At 37.8% G+C, this 16,024-nt stretch overlaps 1 long non-coding RNA gene and 1 other non-coding gene across 11 annotated transcripts in view; both read left to right on the top strand.

Moving 5' to 3' along the window:
• The window catches only part of LOC119248466 (uncharacterized), a 495,811-nt gene that overhangs the window by 231,429 nt on the left and 248,358 nt on the right, over positions 1-16,024 (top strand). The gene's annotated exons all lie outside the window — the stretch shown is intronic.
• On the top strand, positions 11,002-11,102 carry LOC119251950 (small nucleolar RNA U13). Its single transcript, XR_005126668.1, has one exon. It is a non-coding gene; the product is annotated as a small nucleolar RNA U13 (small nucleolar RNA).

Here is a 16,024-nt window from a genome sequence, read left to right on the forward strand (position 1 = left end):
ATATGAATCCAGATAGAACTAAAACTGGGCAAAGTGTGAGGCCTCTCTGGTAGTGTAAGGGCTTAAGATGCAACCTATGAAGCTGTCCGCAGCTTCTACAGCATAAGTTTAATCCCTGGTTGGCCAGGGAGCAACCCACATGGCGCAGCAGACCTCTCCTGACTCACCTGCTGCTCCCCTCAGCAGTGTATTTCAGTCAGTCTGCCTGTTCTGTTCCCCACTCTGTCTCTGATAATCCTCTCACACACACACACCCCGCCCCGCACCTGTGGTATGTATCCCAGCTTTTGTATGCATAAATAAATAAATCTTTTAAAAAAACTGGGCAAAATGATAAGAGACAGCGGTATTGCCAGTGAATTTTGGAGTGAAGTTCATGAGAAAAGTCATGAAGAGAGTAATTTCATATCATCTAATTGTCTCAGACTTCTCTAACTAGCAATATTAACCAAAATTTACCTAGGTATTGGTAACTTGAAATTTTATTTAAATCTTTTACCAAATCTTATTTCATCTCTGAATTCAGCATACTATGGTTCTTCATTTAAGGAATGTTGGGCATTCCTTTTCCGTTAAATGTTTGCCAGTATCTTGAAAGGAGGAATGTGTCCAGTTGTTGTTTTTGGCATTATGTAGTTTTCAAAAGGAGTGCATAATTTGTATGATAACCCATAGAAAGCAGAAATATTGCCAAATGTGGGTCCACTACCTGGTATAAAAAATCAAAAATCTGCCCATCAGCTTTTGAGAAAAGAGCTAGTTTAATGCAAATTTATCTGGCAGGAGACTGGAGGCAAGGTTTTCAAACCAGTCTCCCCAATGGTAGGACTTGAAGCAGTATTTATAGGGTTGAGAGCAAATATAAAAAATGCAATTTGATAGAGTCTGGTTAGTTGCTTTCTGCTAAATCATGGTATCATTTGAATTTGGACCCAGAACTGCAACAGACTAAACACCCTCACTTCTAAAAGTTGTCCACCTAAACTTCTAGTTAGGCATCTTAGTTCTGTCTTTTGTGGTCGCTATTGGTCTGGGTGATGAGAGGTCATCTCAAGAATAGTGAACACTCCTCTGGGCCTGTGCTCTGAAACACAACTTGTCAACTTATTTTTAAAAATCAAGGTTTTTTCCTTTTTAAAAATGGGTAAGGGTGTTTTATGCGCTATCATTGCAATCCTGCCCTGCCATTCTTGCAAGATAAGCAGAAATAGGAAATGACCATCATGACCACCGAGGATTCAGAAATATTTCATTTTTTTATTTGGGAATGTTACAGTGAACTAAGGAAACTGGAAATAACAAACTAAATCAAGCTTATGGCATCTGTTGTGCTCATATCATAAAGGAAAATCTAAGTGTGTATGTGTGTGTGTGAGAGAGAGAGAGAGAGAGAGAAAGAGAAAGAGAGAGAGAGAGAGAGAGAGAGAGAAAGACAGAGACAGAGACAGAGACAGAGGAGAGAGACACAGAGAGACAGAGAGACAGAGACAGAGAGAAACAGAGAGACCAGAGAAACACAGAGACCATGCATGTGTGATCGATATCTGGACTTGCTCTTCCCCTTTTCTCCAGTGACCCTGGAACTATCTTAGTTTTGACCCCTGCTCCACATCTCTCCTACAAGTGTTATCATTAGCATAGGATATCTGAAGCTTTTACACATCAGTCTAAAAACTGAATTAATCACTGGAGCTGATAATCCTTGTGGTGTTTGAGCTGATAATCCTTGTGGTGTTTGATTGTAGGGCCAATAGGAAAATTTAAATACTTTACCATTTAAAATAACTTAGTTTAATTATTATAAAGAGAGTGGCTGATAGACACAGAGAAGACTGACTGGACTCTTAACCCATTGCAGGGTGTAAATTAAAGGCTGTCTTTGACTATTTTAACTTAGTCCAGACATTTTACATAATTATTGTCTCAACAGGAAAGAGGAATAAAAGGAGCTTACTTCCTTTGCCCTGGATTTTTTCTTACTATAGCTGACATGTGGGGGCTTTGGCAGAGGGAGTAAAGAGAGAAAGTTGTGTTATGGAGGTATTCCTTAGTTTGGAGAATTACCCTGAAAAGCAATGTAAGTTACATGGTTGTGTAAAATATCCCTTTTGTTAATTTGTCCAGGAATCTCAGTTATCAATAAAACATTATGAATCTAGAGGCAACAACTTTCTTTTTTTCCCAAAGAAATGAAGTTGCATTTTGGGAGGTGACAATTAAAAAAAATGGTCTTTGAAAATGATGATTTGATAATTCTAACCTATGACTTGTTTTAAGATAAACAAAATCACAAGCTGAACAGATATTGACATATCTTATAATATTTTCAGTTGCTTTTTGCTGCCTTCTTGGGCTGATGTTTAAAGCATTAGAGTGAAGCTAACCTTCTGTATGTTTTTGGAACTTCCCACTAATCAGCCTTGGAGAAAAATGCACTGGTGTATCATGTTTCTAACACTTGAAGATCTAATTGGGATATTGTTCTGTACATGCTGTTAGACACTGTAGTGACAAGAAGAGTCCTAGCCCACCTTGGCCCAGAGCCAATACATACCTTCCTGGAACAAAGTGCAGGATAATTAAAGTGCAACTACTGAGAGAGCACCGCAGAGTGTGCACAAAAATAGCCATCAATAATGTTCTGGAGAGCATGCTCTTTGGGAACATCAAGAGTTTGTTGCTACATTCACTTCCTTTTCTTTTCAATTATAGTTCATCAGAGGTATTTTCTTTTTTCCTCCATGTATTAACTATTTTGTGAAAAATTCTGAATTAAAAAAAATATTAAGCTACCACCCCCTCAATCATCTATGCAAAATTACCTGAAGAACACTGTTAAGAAATCAAAGGTATATGATTTCATAAAAATTGAAGGGAAAAGAAGCATTTTAGAAGCTTCATTTCAATTACAAATGGAGAACTAAGAACTAAATAAAATGCAAGGGGTATTTTTACATCAGTCACAATTCCTATTCAAACAGCCTATTTAAATGTGCACAGGCCTTTCACGCAGAGCCACTCCAATGGCCTTGCATAGCAGGTTCTGCAAGTAAATCAGGAAGGCATTGGGATTGTATAAGACTGCAACATGACCCCGGGTAAGCTCGGTTACCTTTCTAGCATAACCATTTAAAAAATAGTTTTTCCATTCATTTTTTTAAAACCACAATTTTGTGCAAATCATCAAGCATTGGGAACCTCTGAGTAGCTCGTTCCTACAGTGAAACCTAAAGGATTTACACTGGAACTTCCCAACACCACTAAAGGGAACAATGCATATAAATCCCTTTCGCAGTGATGGCGAAATGGGATCCTTAGAAAGCTCCTTCCCTATTCAATGAAACCTGCCAATTTTTTACTCTTAAAATATGATTCTGTCCACAGGGCAACTTCAAAATGGTTTCTCCACATTTCTTTAGATCATGTGTAAATCAAGTGCTGTTCAGCAGATACCATGAATAAATCATCCACATTTTATTCCTTCTCTTTTTATAGAATGCATTTGCAAGATCAATTTCTGATTCTGCAGAATTCCCTTGACCAGGTTAAACTCTAGCTGGTTTGCTTTTTTTATTTTGGTTTGCTTTTCCCTAAGTGACCCTCAGAAAACACAATGATAGTCAAAGTTCCATTCACAATTGCCTGGCAAGGTCAAATGGGCAGTTCTAACAGACATCTGTTTATTTATACATGTTGCCATGTTACGCTGAGTTAGCCTCAGCATATTCAAGTTTTTCAATCATATAACTTGCTTTCAAATCAACTTCCTTAAGACAACTGAAGAATTGGAGTCAATAGATACCCTAATTTTTTAATTAAATCTGTTTTTAGGGTCACTTAATGATTGTTAGGATGTTTGATGCAGCCCCCCAGGAGGAAGACACGTCTGCAAAGCATAAAGAATGAGCTGCTGTCCTTCTGCCACAACCTCTGCTGATTTACAACCATTTTGTGTTTGATGTTGGACAGGATAATTTCATCAGTCTCCAACCCTTGTGATCACGTCCCAAAATGACTCGTCAGGTGAAGCCCTGGCGGAAGATTGCTTGTCACCTGTAGGAAGTAGCTGTCTGCTCTGAGTACTCTTTCCTCATAAATGTAATCATCTGTTAGTTATTCATTGAGCTATACTTCACGGGCTCAATGGAGTGGCGAGAGCAAGAGACCAACTCCTCACTAGGGAAAATGCTTAGAAATAATGCTACTACTTTTCTTTCTTCTCTCTCATTTTTTGGGAGGAGGAGTATACATCTGAATTCAATTTTGAAAGTTACTCTGGAAAACATACATTTCAGTACATTGAAGTTTTTTTAATTTATAAAAATTTTACAAGTGAAGAAATGAATATAGAGATGGTAATTTGCCAAAGGTCAAACAGCTCTTCAAGTCTGCCTTGTTTTAATATTTTTCCAGTTTTATTAACAAAATAATTGACATATATCACTGTATAAATTTTATTAAGAGAATAATTGACATATATCACTGTATAAATTTAAGGCATATAGCATGATGGCTTGATTTACATATTTTGTGAAATACGGAGTTCAGCTAACATCCATTATTTCATATAGACACAACTAAAGGAAAAGAAAAAATTTTTCTCTTTGTGATGAGAACTCTTATATTGTTATAGGACAGGGAGAGGGGCAGCCCAAACCCCGCAAACCTGCCTATTCTAAGTGGGTTCTGCCATCCGCCGCATCAACACAAAACATAGGAGACTTTAATGGGAAGGAACTTTAATAAAACTAGGAAACAATACAGGAAAGGCAAAGAGTCTAGTTTCTAAATGAAGCACCCAAAGTTACCCGTCCCCTCGTGGGTAAAAGTCCATCCAAATGGGATTGGCCCAGAGCAAGGCCCCAAAGCCTGCCACAAGTCTAAAGCATCTTCCAGTGGGGACCCACAGAAAAGGGTCACAAACAACCGGACAAGCCCGGAAGGAAAAGAGCAAAATCAACATCAAGATAAAAGCTGCCATTGTCACCTCCCCACGGGTCTCACCCACATCTGTGTCACCCAGTCCACGACCAAAAGACAAGCGCAGTTTCTTCACGTGTCTCTAGGCTCCATGCGCCTCCTCCAGGTCTCCTTGCTCCATCCTGCTTCCTTCCTCAGTCTCTTCTTCAGCTTCTCCCCTTCCTGCTCAGCTCCACCATCCCTTGGGTGGGGCAGGGAACCTCCCCCTTTCCTGGGGACCACCCTGTTGCAATATGACTTTCTTAATAACTTTCTTATGTATCATAAAGCAGTGTTAACTATAGTCATCATGGTACACATACATCCCAGTACTTATTTATCTTATAACTGAAATACCTTTTGACCACCTTCCTCCAGTTCCTCTTAGCTCCACCCTCTGCCTCTGGTAACCACAAGTCTGATCTTCATTTTATGAAGTTTTATTTTTAGATTCCACATATAAGTGAAAACATGTATTATTTGTTCTTTTCTTTCTGACTTATTTCACTTAGCATAATGCCTTCATCCATGTTGTAAATAGCAGAATTTCCTTACTTTTTTATGTCTGAATACTATTTCATAGTGTACATATGCCACAATTCTTTATCCATTCATCCACTGATACACTTAGGTTGTTTCTGTGTCTTGGCTATTGTAAGTAATGCTGCTATTAACTTGGGGGTGAGGATATATTTTCAAGTTAGTGTTTTTATTTCCTTTGGGTGAATTCCCAGAGGTAGAACTCTTGGATCTTATGGTAGTTATATTTTTAATTTTTTGAGCATCCTCCATGCTGTTTTCCATAGTGACTGTGCAGCTGTACAATTCCACCAATAGTGTGCAGGGTTCCCTTTCTCCACATCCATGTGAATATTTGTTATCCCTTGTCTTTTTGATGTTGGCCATCCTAATAAGTGTGAGGTGATATAAACTCATTGTGGTTTTTAATTTACACATCCCTGATGACTTGTGATGTTTAGCATCTCTTAATGTGCCTCTTGGTCTTTTATATATCTTCTTTGGGGAAATGTTTATTAAGTTTCTTTATTTTTTAGTAAGATGGTTATTTTTTTGTCATTGAGTTGTATAATTTCTTTATATATTTTAACTATCAACCCCTTAGCAGATGTATGGTTAACAAATATAAATTGTCTTTTCAATTTTGTCGATATCTTTTGCTATGCAGAAGCTTTTTAATTTGTTGTAGTCCCACTTGTTTATTTTTTATTTTGTTGCTTGTGCTTTAGGTAATCATTGCCAAGACCCATGTAAAGCAGTTATTCCTATGTTTTATTCTAAATGCTTCATATTTTATGATTTAATCTTTCATTCATTTTTGAGTTAATTTTGGTGAGTGGTATAAGATAGGGATCCAGTCTCATTCTTTTACTTGTGAATACCTAATTTCCCCAATGTCATTTATTGAAAGGACAACCTTTTCTCCATTGAGTATTCTTGGCTCCTTTGTCCAATATTAATTGAACTTATATACTTGGATTGATTTTTGGACCCTCAATTTTGTTCCATTGATCTGTTTGTCTGATTTTTATGACAGTACCATACTGTTTTTGATGACTATAGGTTTACAGTATAGCTTGAAATCAGAAAATGTTATGCATCCTGCTTTGTTCTTCTTTCTCAGAATTTCTTTGACTACTTATGGTCTTTCGTGACTCTACCTGAGTTTTAGGAGTTTTTTTAATTCAACTGTGAAAAATATCATTGGAATTTTGATAGGGATTATATGGAATGTGTAGATGGCCTTTAGGAGTACTGACCTTTGAATATTAATGCTTCCAGTCCACGAACATGGGATATTTCTTTGTTTATTTGTGTCTTCTTAGATTTCTTTCATAAACGTGTTCCAGTTTTCAGAGATTTTTCAGCTCCTCCTTAGTTAAATTTCTTCCTAAATATTTTATTATTTTTCATGATGTTGTGAATGGCATTTATTTCTTTTTCAGAAAATTCGTTGTTAATGTATTCACTTCGTAGTATACAACAAGTTGTTGAACTTGTTGTCCTTCATTTTCTTCAAGTCTGGGAATTTATCACCTGACCATGGGGAAGCCATTCCATACTTAAGCCTAAGGCAATGACTACAGAAAAACAAATTATCAAGTGATAACATCAGACCCCATATAAATGTAGTCAACTTCTTTAATAACAAAGAATTCTATTATAGGCTTTCCTTTGTATTTTGATATTATTTTAATTGCATAGATAAATATATGTGAATAATAATGACTGTGAAGCAATTGAGATGTATTGGGTATGCATCCTATACAATATATATCCATTTAATTTTCATATTATCCTTATGCTATCAGTTCTAGTATCTCCATTTTACAAACAAGGAAATAGACTTAGAGATGGTACTTTGCAAAATATCAAGCAGCTTGTCAGGTTTGCTTCTTATTCCTAACTGCTTAACCATATTTTAAAATAAATCAATATTTCAGTGAGGTGACACAACTGCCTCTCTTACACTTTTACGCCTAATCTAGAATGAAAATAACATATATTTAGTCATTGTGTTTCATTAAATACAACTTTTAATTACCTACTTCATTCTTTCATGTATTGGCCCAGCATCCCTTAAGCACCTACTACATGCCAGTCACCAGGATGTGACAGTAAGCAAAGTAAGAGTAATCCTTGCCATTATGGGGCTCATGTGAGAGACCAGGTTGTACTAAAAATTACCCCAATGACTATGATTACTGCCTATAAGAATCTCATAGGAGAAGTTAAGGGCCATGAGCGTATTTAGTGACGGTGACTGGAGACAGCTTCCATAGGACAGGGCACTTGAGCTGGGCCATAGATGATGTTTGCATCTCCAAATGGCATAGGGCCTTCAGGGACCCAAACACCCTAGAACTATTCATACTACAGCCTGATTTGTCTCACATCACTGCATAATTCTGTTATATCATGGGAAAATTTGGCAGAGAGACTTCTGGGACTTTTACAGTGGTTTTACTTTGGCGTCTTAGAGAAGGAGAGGTAATGGGAATCTTAGGGGTTACCTAACAGTCCCACTCATTGAGTTTACTCTGGACTTTATTTTGGGTCTCTGATTGGTAAGTGAGACACAGTTTCAGTAGGCTTGGGCTAGTGGTCATGTTCGAAATTGGGTTCTTGGTGAGTTTGAAACAAGGTCTCAAATTGCCTGGTGGATCCTTATCCAGTTGGTGTAGGGTGCTGAGAAGCATTCCAGGTGTAGACATAGTCCCAAGAGCAGATCCAAAATTCAGTCAAGATGTGCTATAAATCCTTGGTGAGTATTAGATCATGGATGAGGGCTAGACCTACGAAGGGCTAAGCTTATGCCTGAGAACTTAAACATGGCAACTTCCAGAGCTTTTATCTATCCCTGTGCTTAAACTTTACCAATGCATACAGGTTGATACTTATAATCAGAATGTTATTTTTCCTCATCATTTTGTACCAATAATTGAATTCCCAGAACACAAATTTGCTTTACAGATCAGCAAATATATCTTTGTCAAGATCCACTCTCTGCCTCAGCTCTTTAGACCATTCCTTGGCATTTTGTTCAAATTTTTATCTACAAAAAAGTGAAAGGTGGCTGCTACTCATCGGTGGGGCATTCTGATATTCTCTGGGGCCAGGGAAGATTTTTTTAATAAAACAATATAACCACATCAATAAATGGTTATTAAACACTTCATACATTTATTGTGTACTAAAGGCATAGTATCATAAAGTCTGAAGAAAGAGTAACTGGAGACATTGACAGGAAATTACCTCTGTATATTGTAGAGTATGGAACTTGCTATAATGGGCCCAGATATGCCACAGTGTGATTCCATGTTCACTTTGTGGTATGAGAACACTAAATAAATTAATTTTAATTATTTGATTCTGAGACATTAAAAGTTAGGAATTAGGGACTCCCCAGTGGCACAGCAGTTGAGCTTTGGGTTGCAAAGCTGCACGCAGCCTCTGCAGCGCTGGTTCGATCCCCGGCCACTGGGTGAGAGTCCCACATGGCGTGCAGACCTCTCCTGCCGCCCACTGCTCCCCTCAGCAGTGTACTTTGTCAGTCTGTCTGCTCTGCTCTCTGCTCTGCCTCTGGTGAATTCTCTCACCCTCCTGCGCTTCTGACTATACCCAGTGCTTGTATAGATAAATAAAATAAAATCTTTTAAAAAAATAAAATAAAAGTTAGGAATTACATGAGGGAGAATGACAAAGGGTAAATGTTTTCCACTTATGTTAATTAGAAATCGCAAATGTGAGAGTACACATTTGTAGAGGTTTAAACCAATAACCTCTGGAGCAGATACAAAGATGTAAACCAACTTTACCTCAATAAACATAATTTTGAGGAAAAATAACCTCAAACCAACAACAATAACAGAATAAATTGCCAAGTAGACTCACTTTTTACTCAAATAAGAAAGGGGTTTTTGAGTTGGGAGGTGTCATGTTCAGCTAAGAGAAAAATTTTATGATCAAATTAAAACACACAATACTGAGGGAAGGTTTATTACAGATGCTGTGATGATTGACTCCTAACTATAATGGTCCTAGTGGGCACCAGGGTAATGAGGGTTTCCTTTTAATAAGCTCTTTTCCCTTTAACTAAACCATATCAAATGAAAGGCAAGAGGAGATATATTGTTTGTGGCAGTGAAGTAGCCTTTAGTGGCATCACTGCCATTAACCATAAGTATAGACAGGGATTGTCTAAATGCAGTCCTAGATGGCATAGCTTTGGCCTAAATCACATCACATATTCCAAAATTGCTTTCTGTAGTTGTGAGACAGGCAACTTACTGGCTTCATCTCTGTTTGGAGAGCATGTGACTCCTCTGAAACATGCCAACTGTCCCAACCTTCCCTGGACAAAGGGGGTTGATCCATGGAGAAACAGTCTTTTAAAACAGAAGTCCTAATGGCTATTGGAAACTTCTATGTGATGCTGTACAAGACAGAAGAAAGAGAGTCTTTGCAAAATAAACTAAATGTCAAGAGTTCATGGGAAATCACACTTTTAAAATAAAATCACAAGCCTTTTCTAAACAATTATAAGTTAAGTGCAGAGGAGAAAGTACTTTGACCACTCCCCCCATCTGCTACAAAAGGAGATATAGGGCCTTCTTTACTTTTGAACAAAGCTCCATTGTTTTCTCATGATTTTGCTTTATGGAGTTTAAATTAAAGGGAAGGTACTCAATGGAGAAGCAAATCTTTGTTTTAAAGTATTTAAGTAGCACCTATATTGGTGAACTCCCTGAGTGCCAGTGCTTGTTCTGAGATGATGTTTTTTTCAATTGGACATATTTCCCATCATTATCATGAAAAACCAATTGCAAGAAGTAAATAAATTGGTAAGACGTAAACTTCCATAATACCAGATGACTTTACAAAGTATCCCAAAGGTCTTAGTGAAATTCCCTCAGACATCCAATATAGATAACAAATTGACTTCATTTTTAAACACACAGAACATACTAGACATGTATCTGTACCATACTTGGGATAAGAAAGAAAATGATCACTCAAAGTCTATTGCAGCATCCTGGCAGAAGTTAAGCTGTCCTCAAATCTTCAAGGTCTTGGTTCAACTATTCTACTGATTTTGGGATAGAGAAAACTTTAAATAAAAAGTTGACTCCTTTGGTAGGGATTGTAACCTGGTACTTTCAAAATTATTTCATTAAGTTTACCACATAATTATAATTGAAGAAAATATAGGGTCTGTTTTTTAACCCATTATTACAAAATCCATCACTTTAAAGGCTGTTAATTAAAAAGAAAAAGTAGCATTTCAGCAAAAGCTAGTTTGGAAATCATTATATAAACAGAACTTTTAAATTTATTTTGTTATAGAAAAAACAAATGAGACTTTTAATCTTTTAAGAAATACTTCTGGGTATCTCTATTTTCATGTCCTCCATATCATGAGGACATCAATATTAATATTGATGGCTCTGAGTCACTATTTCAGCAACATGTGGGTTGTCTTCTTTTTCCTCTTCGCATTAAGTGCAAAAAATCATTTCCTCGATCCTTTTCTGGTTCATAAGCATGATTGGGTGTTCACGCCGCTGTGTGAGATGTGCCTCCCTTAAACCTTGTTACGACGTCGGCACATTACCCTTCTGACATGAGAAAAAAATCATTTCCTCAATCAATTTTTTAGATGTTTAAAAGCCTAAGGTAATCAGAATTAGCTTGCTAAAATTATATACACTTTTTTGGAATGATATTTAGTCCAAATGAGGGTGTTAAGCACTAAACTTCTAAGCACAAATGTAGGAGCATGGAGTAAAGGCTCATGAAAAATCTCATTAAAGATGTGAAGTTAACCAAAAGAAGTGGGAGACAAAATGTTCCAGGTAAAGAAAATAACATGTGCTAGAGCCCAGAAGAGAGATTTAACACAATTTTAAAAGAATATTTCAAGTTATAAAGTACCAGAGAATGACAAAGGAAAGACAAAAGTAATAAATACTTCAGAAGGTGGATCTAACCCCAAAGACAACCATGAGAGGATTTTAAGTATGAGATTGGCAAGATCAGTTTTGCAGCTATTAAGGTCAATTTCATAGCTGCTCAGAGCATGGACATTTGCGGGGGGGGGGGGCGGGGGGCGGGACAGCAAGATATTTGATTTAGAGCATAGATTAATGTGAATGAAGCATTACAAATATTTGAACAGGGTCCAGATTTTGCCTGACTTTGTATATTTACTCAAGAGCTGTATGCTATCAGGAGAGACAGTACTGGAAGATTTAAGCCTAGAGAAACATGATTTCATTATTATTACTTACTGATATTGTTAAGATCATTCTAGCTACAAAATGTTTTGCCAATTATCTGAAACCACCCCAAAGTTGGTAGTTTAAAGGCACCATTCATTTCACTGTAGTCACAATCTGTGGATCAGGAATTTCAGTAGAATTCAGTTGGGAGATTCTGCTGCCTTGTGTGGTATCAACTGTGGTCACTTTGTGATATTTAGTTCATGACTGTTCTTGTCTGGAGTGCCCAAAAAGTATTCACTTACATGTTTGGTGCTAGACTGGGATGACTGAAAGGCTGCACTGAGCTGTGATACTCTCTTTACATGTAGTTTCAGGGCCTTTCACATGCTTTCACCAATCAGCTGTTCATACTTCTCACATGGTGGCTCAGAGCTTCAATAGCAAGGGTACCCTTTTCATTTTGACTATTTCAGTTCCCAATGATGTAATTCCTTTAAAAACTTAGTGAAATTCCTGTACATCAAAGTAGATTCCACTCCACAGAATCCTTCAAGATAGGTCCTTTTCAAACTCTCCTGCACTGCTGGGGAGGAGTGCAAACTGGTCCAACTTCTATGGAGAGCTGTGTGGAGATTCCTCAATCTGCTAAAGATGGAGCTTCCATATGATCCAGCAATTCCACTCCTAGGTATTTACCCAAAGGACACAGAAACATTAACTCAAAAGGGCACCTGCACCCCTATGTTTATAGCAGCACTATTTACAATAGCTAAGCTATGGAAACAAACAAAATGCCCAAAAATAGATGACTGGATCAAGAAGATGTGATACATATACACAATGGAATATTACTCAGCAATCAAGAAAGATAACTCATGCAATTTGCAGCAACGTGGATGGAGCTGGAAGGGATCATGCTCAGCGAAATAGGCCAGAAAGAAAAAGAAAAATACCAGATGGTCTCACTCATAGCAGGAATTTAGAAAACCTAAATAAGGGACCAGGAAAAAGACTAATTACAATAAAGTAAAAATCAAAATCAACAAACAACTATAAACCAGAGACACACTATGGGCGTGGGGGGAGAAGGTAGTGGGATCAAAACAAGGGTGGGTGGGAATTGTATGGAGACTATAACCAAGATGAAAATGCATACATTGTGCAAAAATGAAAAATGATGTAAAATATATAAAATAAAATTTAAAAAAAGAATTTACACTTAAAAAAAAACCCAATAGGTCTTTTTCTACTTTGGACTCCCTGAGAAACTGATACCCAGTGTCTTAAAAAAGACAAGAAGTAACAAGTGTTGGTGAGGCTGTGAGGAAAGTGCAATCTGCAATCCTGTACACTATTGGTGTGAATGTATATTGGTGCAGCCACTGTGGAAAAAAACTATAAGGTTCCTTAAAAAATTAAAAATGGAACTGCCATATGATCCAGCCATCCCACTTGCAGGTATATATCAAAAGGAACAAAATCAGGATCCTAAAGAGATATCTGCTCCCTTGAACATGGTAACATTATTCACATTAGCCAATATATAGAAACAACCTAATTGTCCATCTACAAATGAATGGATAAAGATCACACACACATGGAATATTATTCAGCTATGAGAAAAAGGGAACGCCTGCCATTTGTGAGAATGTAGATGAACCTTGAGGGCATCATGCTGTGTGAAATAAGTCAGAGAGAAAGACTATAATATCACTTATATATGGAATCTAAAAAGTGGGACTTTTATTGTAAAAACAGAGTATTGGTCAATGGTTACAAACTTCCAGTTATAAGATGAATAAGTTCTGAAGATCTAAAGTATAGCCTGGTGACTATAATTAATAACACAGTGCTACATACGTGAAAGTTCCTAAGAAAGTGGATCTTAAATGTTTTCAAAAAAGAAATGGTAATTATGTGAGGTGATGGAGGTTTTAACTAACCCGACTATGGCAATGATTCAGCAATCCATATATGTAGCAAATCATCACATAATATACTTTAATCTTATCAATGTTATATGTCAATTACATCTCAATAAAATTGGAAAAAAAACAGCAGTTTTTTCATGATAATAAAAGATAGGAAATTTTAATTTGGGAAATTTTGGAATTTTTTTTTAAAGATTTATTTATTTATTTATTTATTTATACAAGCACTAGGTACTGTCAGTAGCGCAGGAGGGTGAGAGAATTCACCAGAGCCAGAGCAGGGAGCAGACTGACGAAGACTGACGAAGTACACACTGCTGAGGGGAGCAGCAGGCACGGCAGGAGAGGTCTGCGCGCCATGTGGGACCCTCGCCACTGGCCGGGGATCGAACCGGCGCTGCAGAGGCTGTGGGCAGCTTCGCAGCTCAGCACTCAACCGCTGCACCACCAGGGGAGGCCCGAAATTTTGGAAATTTAAAGCAAGGGAAAACAAAGCAACTAGTATAAGGAGAAATCAACTCTGCCCTTTCAAAAGCAGTGCATTAGTGGACATTCCAGGGCCACAACAGACATGGCCACTGTTGCTGGCCTCCCAAGTAGAATTACTATTTTGACTTCGCCTGCTGAACTGTGGCTGAAAAAGATGGCTTTCCATCTGAAAATCTTTTTTCTTTGCCTTGACTATTGTATGCACAATATATTCTCAGTGTATCTACTGCACTTGGATCTTATCACCTATTTTTTCTGTGTTATGATTGCTTTATCTATTTAATCTTATTACATAGTGTGGACTTCTGCGTCACCTCAGATCCTTCTAGAAATGAGTCAGGACACCAATAAAGAAACCAATTAAATAGAAAGAATTTCTATCATGCATTTATTATAGTGTTTAGAAACAAAAGATGTTAAGACTGAGAATTGCACTCTTATTTTCTTTCTTTCTTTTAGAATTAATGCTGTTAAAAATAAGCCTCTCAGAACCAATATATGGAGCATAACCCTGATTGCACTCCCATAGGAAATATAGGAAGATTTTAGTCAATAAGCATCCACTGCTTATCCAGTTTGTTCTAGGGTGATTTGGAATTTGAGTCCTTTTTTGATGGATTCCAGAGGGTGTCCAAAAACAAAGGAAAAAGAGAAAAACTATTGACTTTGCAAACTGGCTTCAAAGGAGGAGTGGTGAAGCACTAGTTACCAGGAAAGGAGGTCTGGAGATCTGGATTCCAGATCTGGCTGTGTTTCTGCCATCATGTGTCTAAGCAGCCCTCAGTCAGTCCCACAGCCATGTGCTAGCTCCTTCCCTTCTATGGCCCTACCCTCCAGAGGTGAAGGCTGGTTTGCATGGCCCTCCTTGAGCTCTTTTTTTTTTTTTTTTTTTAGATTTATTTATTTATTTATACAAGCACTGGGTACAGTCAGAAGCGCGGGAGGGTGAGAGAATTCACCAGAGCCAGAGCAGGGAGCAGAGCAGGCAGAAGGACCGAAGCACACTGCTGAGGGGAGCAGCGGGCGGCAGGAGAGGTCTGTGCGCCATGTGGGACCCTCCTCTGGTGGCCGGGGAGCAGCCGGGGATCCAACCAGCTCTGCAGAGGCTGCGGGCAGCTTCGCAACCCAGCGCTCAACCGCTGCGCCACCAGGGAGGCCCCCTTGAGCTTTTTTTGCTTCTAACATCTCTTTCCTTGAATTTATGAACCGTTTGGGTCACATTGGCTTGTTTATTTGCCTCTTCCCTAAATCAGCTTCTCCTGAGTGTGCGTGTTTTTTTTCATATTCCTTTGTAGACTGTAAACAATCATTTCTTAAAACATTTTCTTAAAGTAAGAAGCCAAGAAACTTCTCAGTTTCCATTTTGAATGTTAGGGTAACACTCAATACAGGTAGTTAGGTAACTTTAATCTGAAAGCAAAGGAAAAGTAAACTTGAAACAGACCTTTACACTCCCGGGAGCAACCCATGCTTCCCGTATGCCCTTGTATTTCATTCTACCCTTGGGAAAATAATATGAATGATAGAAAGAACATAAGGAGGCTAGCATTTGGAAAAGAAAATGAAACAGGGTAGAAAAAGACTCAAAAGTAACTGGAGAGAAGAGCTGGTCTAAGGCATGTCTAAGGGAAGAGAACTGTGGTCAAAGGCAAGGCTCAGAAAGTAGAGGGAGACTGTAAAAGGCATTTAATCTACACTTTCACTCTGAGAGTAAATTCAGAAAGTGTCTGAAGCTTCTTGCCTTTTTGTCACTAATACTTTATTGGAGCTGCTTCAAAATGAGAGTTTTAACAGGAGCACTTTAAAAAAGATTGAGACAAAAATGTAATAATTGCACACTCAGACTTGTAATTTTAGAAATTCAAGATGTTAAGGGCTCCAAACATGCTACTTCAAATTTGG

The sequence above is a fragment of the Talpa occidentalis genome, unplaced genomic scaffold (genome assembly GCF_014898055.3).
Source record: "Talpa occidentalis isolate TD23 unplaced genomic scaffold, MPIMG_talOcc4v2.1, whole genome shotgun sequence".
Taxonomy (NCBI): Eukaryota; Metazoa; Chordata; class Mammalia; order Eulipotyphla; family Talpidae; genus Talpa; species Talpa occidentalis.